Raw genomic sequence first — 17,004 nt, 5'->3', positions numbered from 1 at the left:
GTACTTGTGCTTTTTTTTTTTTTTACCTGCCCAGGGAGGGTATTTTTATATTTGTATACTCATTACTCCCTATCAAATAAGCCAATAAAATAAAAATAAAAATAAAAATAAAAATAAAAATAAATAACTAAAATTTAAAATATGAATGAATGAATAAATTAACAAAATAAAATACAATAAAATAAATCATTAATAAAATAAAATAAAATAAAATTGCGAGTAATAACATAAAACATAAAACCAACACAGCCTTCTCAGGGAAATACTGGCTTCTAAAAAACTAATTTTAACAACATATCTTGTTGTTTAGCTACAGAGCTGCATGCTGCTGCATAAATCAAACTATTGCAACAGTGCATGTAACCTAATGGATGATGAAGGCAGAGGGTGGTTCTCCTGCTGTGTGATGTCAACTCAATTAATTTACACTTGAGAAGAAGATTATGGGAGTTGTATAAAAAAATAAATGAAAAATAATTTATAATAATAATATAATTTATTAATAATAAATAATAATAAAAAAAAAAACACAGCTAAGGTGTTAACATTTTCAAAAACAATGTGTTTTCTTTAGCTGCATCGATTAACCCACTGCTTCATAAAGAACACACACAGCTTGTAGAAAATAAAAATAATATTTTCTATCATCTTATTTGATCCAGGTTTACACATGAGCTCTGGAAACTGTGTCACATCATAATTCGTGGTCATCATAAAAAAAAAGTGAGGAAGACGGAGACAGGAGCAGCGCTGTGCTGAAGCTGACCTGATTAGACGACGTAAGGCTCATCAGAAATAACAGCAGCCTCCTCCCTCCTGTCCCACTTTACTGTGGACGGAGGAATGTACAGTATGTATACTGTACATTATGCAAACACAAGGACATGGCGTTAAAGTGGGCCGCAGCACGCCACTGTCCTCCTCAAACACACCTTAATATTAATACACCGCTTATTTTTGCAGACAGACTTCTGGTAAGTTTGTCTTTGGTTCGGTTTGTGTGATAATTAATACCATCCCAGATTTTTGTGTTCTGTTACATTTCTATCATACACCCTGAAATGAAAGCATAGATTCTCGGTTTCTTTCAGGTTATTATATTTGTAAGACACTGGCCACATTGCTGATCATTTAATTTTTCCTGCTGAGGGAAATACCATGTGTTGTATTTTTGCAGGAAAACGTACGGACCCTATCTCCCACCTGGTGCAAAGCGGCACCAAGCGTGACACAGGTGTCTTCTCCAGTTTCCAAGCGACTCAGTTGTCATTTTCACGTTGTGGAAACAGCAAAGTCTCTTGTGTCCAACTCAGAGCTGCAGGTTTCTCTGCTGTCTGAAGCTCATTATCAAGACAGTGATGGTGGCCTCCATAGGGGGCGCCGGCGAGCGTCCGCACTGCTTGTCCCACACACAGGGACGCTGCTTCACCTCAGGGAGCTCAGATGGAGTCCTGCTGTCTCCGTAGATGATCTGCTCGTGAGCTTTCACTCAGTGCACGAGCAGATCCGTCTCCTTCCTTCTTACCTGGAGAATCCTCCATTAGAACAGCAGCCCACCAAGGTGTGGCACACCTGGCTGTTAAAGGGGACGGGAGACGGCGCTCTGATTGGTTAAAAAAGAGCCTTTATGCACCAGACTCTGCAGACCGGGAGCTCAGATTGTTAAAAAAGAGCCTTTATGTCATGATGAATGTGTTATTGTTTGAATTGTCCTTGTATTATATGTGATATAATATATTGTATAATATATTGCTTTATTATTTTGCTATTTGATTATTTTATTATCTTATCATAGACTTTACTTTATCCTAACTTTTATGCTTTTAATACTTTTATTTTAATTTTATTGGATTCAACCTTTAATTTTGCTTTTGTGAAGCACTTTGAAACTGTGCTATTTAAATAATTATTACTATTATAGGACTCCATCAATGGCTAAATAACATTTTTTTTTTTAATCATTCAGGTTGCTATAGACATTCAGGTAAATCTTTGGTTGTTGCTGGTTTCCCAGGTTGTTAAATCCAGTTAAGACTTGCTTCTTTACTTTCTTATTTTTTTCTTTGCTTCCTCTCTAATTCCTTTTTTCTCTGAAATGTATTAAATGGTGTCTCTTCTCTCATTTCTGGACTGCAGGAATGACAAATCGATGGCTCATAAAACTTGAAAATTTATAGAAACAACATCTGGATGGTCGATGTGTTGTGCCACATTTACCAGTGGAAAGAAAATGATCTATGAACCAAAACAACATTTCAGCTTTCATCATGGATTTTAACGTAATGTCCTCTCACATACAAAGAGCGAAAAATAAAACCGCCACCGCATGTCCAACAAATGTTATTATCAGACCATGACATGAACTCTGCTAGGGACACTATAATCTTAAGATAATAGCAGGATGGCAACGTGCCAGGAAATATTTGTGTTGTATAATACAGATAAGTCCTTCACTATAAGTCAAATTATTCTCTGTGTACCTAAATAAATTAGATAGACAGCGTAGCGAAAAAAGCAGATTTACTTTGCAATAGTATGCGCTAAAGACGAGACAGACCCAGCAAACTAAATGTCATTTTCATCAGGTAAAGACGACTGGAAGACTTCAGGCCGAAATGACTCTTTCTTGCTACACCGCTCAGCCCAGGCTTACATCACCAGGTGGGATCACAGGGGATAATAAAGAGGACAGCCAAAAGTGGGCGTGGCCGTGTGTTGACTAACTTGTCGACGGCTACGTGCCGAGTCAGAGGACACCCGACATGACCCCCTTTGGAGAAACTGCAAAAAAAAAAAAAAAACATGGAAGTGGGTGTGGCCTAAGATGAGGTGGGCGTGGTTCAATCGATGTGAGAAGTTAATATGCTGTTCTGTCACCCGGGACAAAACTTGTCTTAACAGTTTGTGGCGTTATAATGATCTTTTGGGAAGTTCTGTGACATTTTGTGGTATGCCACGCCCACTGCCACGCCCACTTTTGACCAAAGGACACAAAATGTTGGCACTTCTATTCTGTTCTATTAACCCTTAGCATCTGTTTGGATTAATGCTGCTGTGTGACAAACAGATTAATGGACTAATAGATGGTTTTTTACCCCCCACCCCCAGTTTCATCAGGTAAAGCCTCCCTGTGAGATACTGAAAAGTGTATTGGTGTATGAAGACATGCCGTAATATGATGAACATATAGAGATGAGGTTGAAAAGGGTCTTTTAAGAAGCACTAAAGAGCTTATGACTGCGATGAAGATACAAACGTTAGTCCGTTTTCATAACTAAGGCTGAATGTGACTGGTGTGCTTCAGTTTCCCTCCTCCCACAGGTCATTATGAACCCCAGCTGGGACAGAGGGTGCAGATAAAACAACTCTCTGCAGGCCAGTCGCCAGAGGAAAATGCTGCCATTTTACGCTTCTGCAACCCAATGATATGTTGAAATGTCATTATTTCAAGTTTCATGATGTCACATAAAGAGAGTGAAAAACACCACATTAGGAGGTAGGGCGCAATCAACAGGACTTTGTTTCTCTAGATTGGGGTTTAAGTGCGGTGTCAAGCTCACCTGGTAGAGTGTGTACCACGTGTACAAGGCTGAGTCCGGTTTGATTGTGAGCCCAGGCTCTTTGTGGCATGTCATCCCCTCTCTCCACTGCCGTTCTACTGCACTGTCAAATAAAGCAGAAATGCCAAAAAATAATCTTTATAAAAACAAAAAACGAAGTGACAAACCTTTTTCTAACCTTAACCTTGACCTTTTCCTGACCTAAAGTAGTTTTGGTGGCTAACAAAGCAAACGAAAGAGACTAAAGTAGATAACAAGTTAACGTTAGCTGGTGTTTGTATGAATGTTAACAGTCACAAGACGTTGATGCAGGCTCCACCACCTTGGCTGTAAGTGTGAATGTTGATATCCAACAAGTTTTGGTGCAGAAATGTTGATATTTCAACATATTTGTTGGTTTGCAAAAATGTAAAATGGCTACTTTTTCCTTTTGAAAATGGCTCCAGTGCCACTTCGATGCATTTAGAGGAAATGCAGGGGACCGATAACTGAACAAGCGGTTATACAGGTACTGGACCTCTAAGAATAAAAAAACACAGGAACATCCTGTGTTTGGGGGCATGATGAGAACATGGAAATGAGTCCTTCAGGTCGCACGTACTCCAGCACCTGCTGGGTGGTGAGCATGTGAGAGGCTCGCTTTGAATCAGAAATAGACCCTTTTGATGACCTGAATTCCTTAATCAGCCATTTTGGTCCTGTTAGCTAACCCTGACTCATCACATTCCCCTCTACAATGGTGTGATTCAGGCAAATGTGAAGGGTAGAGTTGTTTGCCCAATTCTTTGATGCATACACAAGACTGTCCACACTGTACTATTTTAGTCTCCGCTGCTATTTTTACATTTACACAGGAGCTCAGAACTTATTTCTTGGTTTCTGTCCAGCAGATTATAACTATCCCGTGGCACACTGCTCCATTACACTGATAGATACACATCATCGCTCCTCTACAGCTGGAGCCAGAGCAGCCGCAACCCTTTCAGAAATATGGGGGCCAAAAAGTGTGTGTGTGTGTGTGTGTGTGTGTGTGTGTGTGTGTGTGTGTGTGTGTGTGTGTGTGTGTGGGTGTGTTGAGGTGCAACGCTGGGAATAGAGGAAGCAGCTGTGGGTTTTTGGCAGGCAGTCGTTTTGTGCAAAAATCTCCCAGGTGGAGACAAAATAAGTTGTGATGTTTCATGGTGTTCAGTTTATTTCCAGCAGGCTCACACATGCCTAATCCACAAAACCAAAAATTCACATCTGAAAGTCAAGGAGTTTTGATGATATGTTGTGAGATCTCCCGTATGATTTGCAACGTATTTGCGATGTAAAATGTGGGGGAATTGTCGTAAATGGACCAAACATTCAAAAATCACTGGGACGGTCCTTGGAGGATGACATTAAGCTCCCGAGCCTTGTTGTTTGAAAAGTCTGCGAGTCACCTCTGCTCTTCATTCTCGACATGACTTTAGTCATAGTGCGGGGTCAGGCCCACAGCCACTGGTTTCCTATTAAAGAAAACGTAAAACAACAAGGTCTGATAGGCACATGGCACCGGCCATAACTCAGTTTATCCAATTAGTCCCGCTAAAAATATCGCGCTGGATACTGTTTGGTAGATATGATGGAATAGCATTATCTTGTTGAGTATGGCATGACAAAGCATATGTTCAGTTCCAGTGTTGTGCAAGTTACTTACGGTGAGTAAGTACTATTAATTATAGTAGTTAGTCAGACTTATTAGTTACTTACCTCAAAACTAATTACTTTACTAATTAAGGCATATTAAAGTAATTAGTTACAAGGACAAGTAACTTTTGTGTGACTGCTTTAATTCACTTATGAGCCACTTTTGTATTTGTATACTGTATTTGTGTCTCTCCATTCACCTCGATGGCAAACCAGCTCCTAAATAACGTTTTTAGCTAATAAAAGAATGTGAACAAAGCAGATTATGCAATATAAATAACAAGAGGACCTGGTACCCATTTTGGGGGAAACTAAAATCAATTCTTGGTATTTTGCTATTTGAATTAGATCCCACAGGCAGCAGGAAACGTCTTTGCACCAGGAAGAAATAACCCCACAGTACTTTCACAAATGATTGTAATTACATGAAAAAAATGGGTAACAGGATTTGTTGGTTTTATATTGTCATAATCCTTTGAGTCAATGTTGGTTTCTGTGGTAAAAGTGTTATTTTGCTGTGGAAGTGAAAGGAGAGATAGAAATCTCTCCTTTCACCTCAATCCAGACAACACACACACTACATCACAGGACAGGTATGAATTTAAAAGTTAAGGCCCTTGATTGCTGCCAAAGCCATTTTTTATGGAGCTGGAACTTGCCGGTGAAGTGGAAGTGTGTCGGGAAAGAGCTCAGAGCCTCAGTCACTATATTTACATGCACACCAGAAACCAGATTATTATGAGTAACTAGATTAAAGCAGGAAATTGGGTAACAAGTTTGCATGAGTTATCTTACTCTGATTGCTCAAAACCCCCCGTATACATGCTTTTAATGTCATTCCCTGAAGTGTCACAGCCACGCTTCAGCCGAGCCACACCACACGACCGACCTCTGGTGGGGATTTTTTTCTTTATATTTTCATAAGACCTAACACAACACAAAATTATGAAGCAATCTTCAACAACCCTGTAGATTTAGCATGTAGTTTGGACTCTCCTGGGTGCTGCATAGTGTATGTTTATTGTGAAAAGCTTTACATGGTGCAGTGATCTGGTTTCTCCAGGAGAAATCAGGCTGCCTGACGCCAAATTCTCTTAATCCCTGATTATGGAAACTGGTTTTCTCATCTACATGGCATTTTAAGGCAAATAACCTGATTACTAAGGTGCATAAACCTTGTGAATGTCTTGCTCAAGGACACTTCATGTGGGAACAAGTAATTTTTAATGCTGTCAAGTCAAATGAAATCACCGAATTCTCTTTTCTCATGTTCTCCATTATCATTACATTCACTGGTGGTGCGGTAATAAATTGAGCTTTTGAACTTAATTAGAGATTAACAGCCAGATTTCACTGTCCGTCTCGCTCTTTCCGACTCCTTTGCCCCATCCTGTGCATGGGCACCAACATTGCCTGTTGCTGATTGGCTGGCGGAGAGTCATATGACCCCATTCAAGCCACTTTGTTCATTTCCCACAATCAGAGCGAGCGCACCATGAGGAAATATTTGCCAAATTCGATCATTTTCAATATTAATTATCTCTCTCCAGTATCACACTGACTCCACCTTTAATGCCATAGTTTGAGCGGGACTTTTATTTTGAACGTTGCTTTCATGTCTGGTCGATCAGATTAGCACCAGAGGGAGTTTTAGTAGAAGTGATGTCGGCTGAGGCCAGCTCCCTGATCATCTCAGCTTGCACACAGATAAACAAACCCTTTATTTTCATCTAATTTGATTCAGTCAGGGATGTGGTGGACATGGGGGTCCACAGCAAGAAAACCAGCAAAAAAAAAGACCTGAAGATGAGCAAGAAACAAGGAAAAAGTGGAAAAGAAACAAAAAAATCCCAGAGAATTTGAAAAATGACAACAAAAAGAATTGCTCAGTAAAATTAGCTAAAAAAACCAAAAAAAAAAAAACAAAAAAAAACTATTACATACATTACGTAAATATGTGGTATATCTAAAACTTAATAACAAGAAAATTACCACCACCCCAAAAATGTGGGGAAAAAAAAATCACCCCGCAAAACAATAAATAACTGAATGAATAAACAAATAATACAAAATAAAATAAAATAAAAATTACAAGTAAGAAAACATAAAATGAAATTTATTAGCAGCGTGAAATAAAGACCTTTCAAAATTAAAGCCTGACTGCCCACAGACTACCTCTCCTTCGACTCCTGCTTCACCTCCTCACCTGCCAGCCAATCACCAACCCTCCATAATAAGAGCCCCAGGTCACCTTCCACTCACCACCAGATTGCTCAACCGGATTATTTACTCTGTTTCTCCAGCTGGTGAAGAACCAGAGAGCATTTTGCAGAACCTTTTGAGAACCAGTACTTTTCTGAGAATGTGTCAGGTACAGTCCCACCATTGTTCAAACTAAGAAAAAAAAAAGATCATACTTAATCATGTTTTGATAATTTAAAAAATCAAGGAAATATCTCTGGTATTTATACTTTTTTGCTGCCAGTTTTTTCTCTGTCAATTTTCCAATAGATTAAAGGTACATGAGCAGCAACTACAGTTGCGATACGATACGATTCACCCCCCGATCACGATGCAGTGTGATTCAATGTTTTGATTAATCAATCTCTCTTCTCACTTTATCACACAGAGGGGGCAGGGATTTGTTTCCAGGTGTGGATTAGTTTTGGAAACCCTCATTTTCTGTACCACTGCAAGGCTGGACATCATGACAGAAAAAGGAGGCTACAGCGTCTGTTATTGTCTTGGCCAGGGAGAATTTAAAAAAAGGTCTAATACTTTTCTCATAACTCTTGGGCCGAGATGAATGCGAACATGAGGCGGGGAGGCGGGGCGCTGGCAGACGCTCCACCTTCACACCTTGTCGCCGTCTCAGGTGTGTGATAAAGTTCGCTGTGCTGCCTGTGGACTTAACAGCGGCACGGCACATTTTGAAAACTGCATTTGATTTGTCAAGTTGTCCGTCTCTCTTGTAAAATCTGTGGTGTTTCCAAACTTTGGGTTTGCAGTTGCCTGGTGTGTGTGATGAGTTTGTTGTGACGGCCCTAACCCACGCTGCTCAGCGACGTAATGTAAGGTAACATAGGAGAAATAGTGCATAATATCACATTACTGGATGGGTCATGTTTCCAAATGCAGACACAGAACATGTGATAATTAAATGGATCGGATTTTATCAATGCAAAGATGCAAAAACTGATGCATGTGGATTTCATCCCAAAGTCATATCTAGTCACAGCTGCTGCACTTGCATTTTTCCTGCACGTGTCTGGTTAATCTTCCCATCCCGACTCTGTGTCGTATCGCACCAAACTGTGAATTTTGTGAACTGTTTGTTAACATCAAGCTCCACGACACTTCTGCCGGCCGGCTCGCCTCCCCGTCTGCTCAGCCCGGCTCCACCGCTCCTCACCAGCACCTTCTCCAACCAGTCGGCCACCCGTACCTCCACCAGCATCCTCCAACCCTCCAATAAACCCTCTAAACCTTGTGTCTCTTTGCATTCGAGCCCAACATAAAAGAGAAAGACCAGCAAATCTTTTAACACCATCTGCTCTTTTATCACAACATTCGACTTATCTTTTGGTACCTGGTTTTTACTATAAAGTTGCACTTCTTTTTCTTCTTCTTCTTGAGTTTTGCATGCACTCTGCCTCGCATACATAGTGTGTAAATACGTTAAGGTAATCTAATAGCATAATAGACTGATGGGACGGTAGATCATGTGGTTTGTTATTCTGAGAAGGTAAACTCCAATTCAGAGAAAATTTGTCGCTGACCCAAAAACTTGAGTAGCACCGTCAAGGACCGGAGGGCACTGTCCTTATGGGCGGATGAATGGGAGTACACAGGCAGGGCAGGGAGGCATGTGATGAAGAGCATGAGGTAGAGGAAAACACATCACCGCAATGTATGGTGTTTTTTTTTTTTTCTTAAATTTAAAGATTTGGCTCAGTTTCAGGCCCTTGCAGCCTAAATGTAGAAAAGATTCCAGCATGTATGAATGGCAAAAGTGAAATTCTTTCATTCAGTCCTGAGAAAACTACCTTTTGCAGATACACCTTTTTTTTTTTTTTTTTTAACTTGAGAACAGAGCTCTGATTGACAGCGCAGGCTTGCCCTTCACATCCGGCTGAGTGACTTTATTTGAAGTTGGCACTCGGGGAGTTGAGTGGTGTGGGGAAAAAGGCTCCATGTCTTGCTCAAGGACACGTCAAGTGACAGTTAAGCCGACGTTATAGCTTTCACAGGCTGAAGCTGTAAAGCCGGAGTGATGATATCATATGAAACTAGACGACCTGAGGAGTCACAGCAAATATCGCTTCAAAGTTACGCTCAATTTTGGTGAGGAAAAAACTGACATGGCTGTTTCCAGCGGGTCCCTTGACCTCTGACCTCCAGATGTGTGAATGAAAATGGGTTCTCTGGGCAGCCACGGCTCTCCCCTTTGCAGACACGCCCACCTTCTGCTAATCCCATGCAGTTTGGGCCACAAAGCCTGCAGTCCACATGTGTTCTTGTGGCCTGTTGTAAAATGGTGTGTGTGTGCAGACTGGGGCCTAAACAGTCTTGGAGCTGCATCAGTTGGCTTTGACTGGAAAGCTGAGACTCTTGTGGATTCAATGAGCCACATTTGATTCCTGTGTGATGATATTGGCCCCCATAGCAGCCATTTCACTGCAGGCAGAGACTTTTGTCAAACTGGACGTCGCTGTAGAAAATGACTTCTAGTGACCTCTAGGAGAATCACAGCCTCATCAAACTTTACACACACAAACTAGAGAGCGAGGCCGTGCAGAGGAGGTCTGGTTTTCTTTGATGTTCCTCAAGGTCTTGAGGAACATCACGTATGTTGGACAGATTTTTGACCATTTTTATTAATTTTTGAGTAGTCAAAAAATGTTTAAATTTTGCACCAAATCTGTCTAACAACTGGTATCAATCAAAAAATTGCTGCAACAACTTATGACACATAATTGAGCGTGAGAATGCCTATCAAATGCTCCCAATATGATATTACAACTCTCACACACTCTAAATAAATCAACAAATAGACACCCAACAAAGACACAACGTTAATCCACATTGCTGAGCTGCAAAAATCTTACAAACTAATATGATAAGATTTCGTCCCCACTTTTTAAGAGAATTATAAAGTCATGAAAACTAAACTTGTTTTGAGTTTATGAAGGCATAGGGCTACCATACACTTTCAGTATGCTCGGTGTTGGCTGACACGGGCTTGGACCCGGTTTTAAAAGTTAAAGCATGGTCTTTACACACTCACCATGCCAAGCAGTGGAAAAAAGTCACATAAATTCCCTTTTCCTTGAATAAAAGTAGCGATACCATAATGGGAAAACAAAGTTGTCAACCAAAAGCAAAAGTTCTGCTCTGAAAACGGCATTAAAGTGAAAGTATCAGCAGTAAAATGCATCAGAAAGAAAGAGTTAAAATTGAAAGAGTGCATAAATACAGTGGAATAAAAGTATAAAGTCTGACAAAATGAAGTACCTCAAATATGTGCTGGACAAGTGGGAATACGCAGTGTGTTGTTATGTGATGTGGGGAAATACTTTGCTTGGGACTTCTGTGCCTGTAGTTAATGATGCATTCTTGTCATATCTCTTTTTCAGAGAGACACGACAAGAATGTTCCAATGTTCCAGTGGCATTGCACAATCAGATGTCGGATAACGAATAAATTAAATTTAAAAATACATAAGCTGTGACAAAACACCCATGCGAAGTTCAGAGGATGACATTTGTAACAGCTGACGATGATGAAGATGATGGGACACACCCAGTCTGAGCCTCGCAGACACCCAATCCAGTTTAACCCTGTCAGATCCAAGAGGCAGGTGGCAGGCTTTTATTTTGAAAGATTTCAGTTCACCCACTCACCAAAATTTGTATTTTTGCATTTTTGGGTGAATTTTGTTGTAATTATAAAGCAATTTTGATTGTAATTTGATTTAATTTTAAATATGTACTTTAAATGACCATAGTTTTCTTGTTTTATTTATTTATTTATTTATTTTACTAATTTCTTTGCTAATTTTCTGGTAAATTTTTTTTGGCACATTTTCTGATACTTTTTTTGTAATTTTCTCCCCAATAATTTTTAGGGCATTTTCTGTTTTTTTTTTTTTGTTTGTTTTTTTTGTTTTTTGTTTTTTGTAAGTCACTAATTTCTTGCTGATTTGCTATTCATGTTTTTCCCGTGACTCTGAAGGACATCAAGTGAATTTTCTCAAGTTTCAAAGGGTTAACAGCAGAATCAACAATAAATACATTTAATCCTGTGCTCCAGATCAGTAAAGTACCATGCAGTTTCTGTAGTTTTTTGTTTTTTGATTTAAACAAACCGGAAACATAACTCAAATTACATCCTATACAACAGAGGATTTTTCCCAGGAAAGGCATGAACTGGACATAGATTATGAACTATACACTTAAAGGCAGAATGAGGATTTGTTGGTTGCAGTTTTTGTTTTCTAGGATGGCTGTGGAGTATTTTATGTTACATTCCATCGCCACTTGTGGAAGTCATTGTGTAATGTATATGATGTGTCCATGATTTTCGATCTGGCACCACGCTGCGCTGTGATTGGCTGGGAGCTACATGCCGACGCCCAGAGGAGTCCTGAGCAGCAAACCAAGAAAATCATTTGGAAAATAAATCAAATTCTCACTTAAACAACAACGTCCAGAGGGTATTCAAACAATGAAATGACAGAGCTGAATGTTCCTCAATAGAACGTCACTAAGAACCCGAAAGAAAGTGTGTATTGGGATCAGCAGCAACACACAGGTGTGCCGGGCAAACACACACACACAGTGAACTTGTTATAAAGGCATTTCTTTAGACGCTTTTCACACCATCTGGTCTTTAATTGCAGCGTTTGGCTTCTCTCTCAGCTCCGGGTTGCACTCTGTCGTGACATGAATCTCCTTCTTCTCCTTCTTCTCCTTCTTCTTCTTCTTCTTCTTCTTGGGTTTTCCATGCACTCCGCCTGGCATGCCCGACGCATAGTGTGTAAACAGATTAAGGTAATCTAATAGCCTGGCGGTCAGATGGGAGGGGCAGATCATGTGGTTTGTTGTTCTGAGAAGGTAAAGCGATTCAGAGAAAATTTGGCGCTGGGCCACAAACATGAGCAACACCATCAAGGACTGGAGGGCACTGTCCTCATGGATGGATGGATGGACAGACGGATCGATGGATAAACAAGAAGAGGAGCAGAGGCATGTGATAAAGAGCTGGAAGTAGGACTAGAACCACCCAGAAACCACAAAACTGCAATGCTGATGTTTTTCTTTTTCTTGAAGTTCTCAATTCCTTAAAAAAAGCATTTTGCAGAAAAACGAGTTTTTTTTACTCCTGTGAATCAGAATAAAATCTATAAGCCGTATTTGGCTCCATCACAGAGGAACAACACAGTCATTCATTGACCTTCAAAGTAAAAGCCAGCAGTTTGATGAGGTAGATTTGTCTCCAGATGTAGGTGTTTGATTGCGTGTTTGACGGTATTTTTAGTTTGTGTCCCGGTCTGTTGGCAGCTCCGGTCCATGGGCTCCACCGCCGTGACCCCCTGTGGCCCCGGGTCACCCAGCGCCCCATCCTCTTCACCCCCCCCCCCAAACTCCGTCCCGTCCTCTCAGTCATCTGAGTCAAATCTGGGCGATAGCTTGGCTCTGAGTTTCTGTCCGTCTCGGCTTTGAGAGCATCTTTGTTCTCATTAGCCGGTTTGATTTAATTAATTTCGTTAAGCTGTTGACTTTGCCATGTAGATGTTTTCCCGAGGCCGCGTTAAATCCCTTTGTTTTCTCATCGATTATCTCCTCCGAGGAGAACTGCAAACCATCTTTTTTCTTCTGCTTGTTGTTGGTTCTTTAGCTACAGTGGCCGTGTCGTTTGCCTTGATTCCTTTTTTATTTGCTTCTCAAAACTTCTTTCCTGGCCCCTTCATCACTCCGGCGTGACAGCGATGCAACAGAAACCTTTCAGAGCAGCTTTCAGAGCAGCTTGTGAACTTATTTTTTACAGGAATACTCCAAAAATCAAAATCCCCATTTTCCAGCTTCCCCACACTGAGACAAGATGAGGGATACAGGGTTACAAAATGGGAATTTACAGGAATTAACTGGAAATTTGGGGTAATTTATACCAACTGTATCATATACAAACATAAATATAAACATTTTGTTTTGTCATAAGCAGACGTGTGCAAACGAACACAAATTTAAAAGAAGTCAGTTTTGACTTGGATTCATTTGTGAGTAGAACTTTAATGGATTCTTTCACTGAGCAACAAAAAACATGAATGTTGAATAAAATAAACACGTTCCCTGTGACCAAGCCTCTGCTCTCTGGATTTTTCTGCATTTTCCCTCAATGCTTTCAGGTCAAGTGTGCAGGAATCTAGAAATGATCTGTGCATGTGATGGAAGAATGCAGTGCGGGGTAGAAATTCAACTGGATTTACATTAAATCTGTTTCAACCCAGATCACGCTGCAAGATTTTTTTTTCAACAACATTTAAGTTCCATTTTACAGGCTAAATTTCTAGTTTGTTCTCGTTAATTCCCATTAATTCCTGTAGATTCCCAGTAATTCCCATGGGAAGGTTTCTAATTTTAAAATTCCCAGAATTTTGTAACACTAGTTGGAGACCATTTCCACCTCAGTACATCCAGTGGTTCAGTTCCTATGGGTAGCATTTCCTGTTAGCTTAGCATAAAGACTTGGAGTCTATGGGAATCATTAGCCTGGCTCTGTTAAAGTGAATAAATAAACCTTACAGTAACTCTGAAGCTGTTTGATTTCCACAGTGGATCATGTGGATTTGAGATATACATGGGGTAATTATAGAACATAGACATAGACAACATAGAACAGATCATCAGGACGGTGCAGAGTGCAGTCACACATCACACCGTGAGCAAGTTCATGCGGGTTAATCCCTTCTCGTTTCCCTGAGTTCATTACCTTCAAGTCTTTCCAAGAACCACTGCGCCAATCAGATGTAACGCAGCAGGAAAACACTCGTCCCATCTGAAACACACCACTGACACAGGAAACGCCGCGACCTGGAGACGAGCAGGACTCCGCTAACGAGATCTAAACGAAGGACAAAGAGACACAGTGTCTACATTTTGACTCAATGAACTGAAATGTCCCTTAATTTTTTATTTTTCATTTAGTTTTAATTTCCCAAAAATGTGAGTATTTCTTAAATTAGATAGAGAAACCAGAATCCTTGGCTGGAACTTCGAAGAAAGGGGCGTCTCCGTGAAACTCGTCATCTGATTAGGATTATCAAACGGGCCCCTGTTGGATGTGCAGGTTTAACTGGATTAGATCTGCTGCACAACACTTGGTGTGTTATTTTAGATTTTCACAATTAAAGCAGTTAACTGACTCCAAGCAGGGGGACGGGAGGACAAACCACCTCTGTTTGTTAAAAAAAAAAGCCGTCTTGGTTCTGCAGCAAGGGAGGTTCTCTCAGAAACATAACGGTTCTCAAACGGCTCTTCACCAGCTGGAGAACCACATTACTTCGGGGATAGGGTTCTTCAGTCACTTCATGTGGTTCTTCATTTTTATTGGAGTTATGTATTTAGGACTGCAGCTAACAATTCTTTTCATTGTGGATTAAAGTGCAGATTATTTTCTCAGTGAATGGATTAATGTCTTGATCTATAAACCATCAAAAAACATTTTTAATACCTTCTCTGGAACCCAGTGAAGGAACAAGGAACGTGGAGAACCGGCCAACATGTTCATGTTGGTTTTCAACCTGCACACAATCATCTGATTTAAAATGCTCAGTGGGATAGAATTTCATTTTCCCAATCAATTTCTATCAAATAATCCATAAGTAAATAAATAAGCTGACTGAACAATCTGGTGGAAAGCGGAAGGTGACCTGGGGCTCTTATTCTGGAGGGTTGCTGATTGGCTGACAGGTGAGGAGGTGAAGCAGGTAAATCTGTGGGCAGTCAGGCTTTTATTTTTTAAAGGGCTTTATTTAACCCTGTTAATAAATTTAGCTTTATTTATTTGTATTTGTAAAATTCATTTCATTTCATTTCATTTCATTTGTTTTGTTTTGTTTTATTCATTTATTTCTTTTTTGGGGAGTGATTTTTTTTTTTTTTTTTTTTTTGGTGTAATTTTGTGGTGGTAAAATTACACCACAAATTACACCAACATCGAGAAACAGCCAGCAACACATTCTGTTGGTCTTCAACCTGCCCACAGTCATCTGATATAAAATGCCCAGACAACTTTTTATTCTGAAAAATTACTAAAGAACCATTTACTGAACCAGCTGGGTCCACAGAGAACTGTTGAAAAAATGGGTCTTTAAATTATGGGTCCATAAATTGGATCTGTAAATGGGTCCTTTAATTGTCATTCATGGTAAATTTTGATGGTTCCTCGAGTCACCTCTTGCCAGTTTCCTAGACTTCAACCAGTGACTTCTTCCTCTTAAACCAGTTCACCCAGCGACAGAAACACATATATTATAATATTTTCATTTAAATTCTTCTTTGCTGCTCATCCAGGGGCTGAACTAGGCCTGAAGCATGCAGGACAGAGTTGTGGCGCCCCCACTTGGAGAGAAACACAACATTGTGTGTGCAGTGTCTTTAAAAAACTGTGTTGTGCAATGATTATTTTCTTTTTCTTTTTTGTCATGTGTCTAAACATTTTGTCTTTGTTATTTGTCTCTTATTTAAGGAGCAACGACTTCAGAGTCCAACACTCGTAAAACTGCAGGGTTTAAAATAATCCAAGTTGGGTTATTTTGGTGCCCAAAATGGATAAAAAAATGACTGCCTTGTTAAAGTTAAAGCTCCAAAAACTGGATTAAAAATAGAATCCAGATTCTGTGTTATCGGTGTGATTTTATTTGCATCGACTTGTGCGTTAAGAAATGAGTTGATGAAATTAAACTGTTACGAAATTATGCAACAACAAAACAAGCGCATGATGCCCCTGCTGTTCTTTTATCGCTACAAACAAGCAAACAAACAAACAAACAAACAAAAATATCAAGTTGGTCACATATTTTCAATCCAATAATTCATTCCAATTCATAAAATCTAGAAAATTATTGCCGGCCGTCTGGATTATCGTCACAAACTTTTCACTTCGTCTCGCAGAAGAAGCAGCGCTAACGGTTAGCCTGTGTTAGCCTTTAGCATGATGCTAACGGTTAGCGCGGTGTGTCACAGTATCTATAACTGTAGACAGCTATAAATACCAGTAAATAGCTTGAGTTGAAAAAGCTATCGGCTATAAATGGCTCATGTTAGTCGATGCTACCTAACACAAACGATTTATAGCTTTAGCTGTGTATAGCTCTATTTATATGTTTATATATGTTAGTTTTTTTCAATCGCTTTACCTCCTCTGTCAACTCAGAAACGCTGGTATCAAAACAGTTAATCCAGAGGCCTAATGAGAGGCGCTCTTCCCAAAACAACACATTTTTTTTTTTTTGCAAAAGGCTCTTACCATGACAAAACATTTCAGACATGCAGCAAAAGCACATTTTGTCACCGCCCAATACAACTAATCCACTCACTCACTCACTTCATACTCAACACCAAAATGCAACACACCCTTTTCAGTCTGAGCAGGTTCAACCTTACTTTTTTCCTGTGTGTATTGCAGTCATATTTTTGACAATTTACATCGTTACATATTGTAAAGCAAGTAGCAAAAGCCAATATTTCCCTCAAACAACTCAACTTCTGCC

The 17,004-nt window shown here is 39.9% G+C and overlaps 1 protein-coding gene across 3 annotated transcripts in view; it reads right to left on the bottom strand.

Moving 5' to 3' along the window:
- LOC115372032 (four and a half LIM domains protein 2-like) overlaps nucleotides 1-14,354 on the bottom strand; it is a 30,751-nt gene extending 16,397 nt beyond the window's left edge. For 2 of the 3 annotated variants that reach the window (XR_003929412.1, XM_030069732.1), the window contains exons 1-2: nucleotides 14,223-14,354; nucleotides 3,561-3,663 (exon numbers count right to left, since the gene is read on the bottom strand). The gene's annotated coding sequence lies outside the window, so the exon portion shown is untranslated. The remainder of the gene's footprint in view (nucleotides 1-3,560; nucleotides 3,664-14,222) is intronic. The other variant, XM_030069747.1, reaches the window with a different exon arrangement.
- Between the last annotated feature and the right edge of the window lie 2,650 nt (nucleotides 14,355-17,004).

This window comes from Myripristis murdjan, chromosome 2 (genome assembly GCF_902150065.1).
Source record: "Myripristis murdjan chromosome 2, fMyrMur1.1, whole genome shotgun sequence".
Lineage (NCBI taxonomy): Eukaryota > Metazoa > Chordata > Actinopteri > Holocentriformes > Holocentridae > Myripristis > Myripristis murdjan.
The sequence above is the reverse complement of the archived record's forward strand: the minus strand, read 5'-3'. Positions and strand labels throughout refer to the sequence as shown.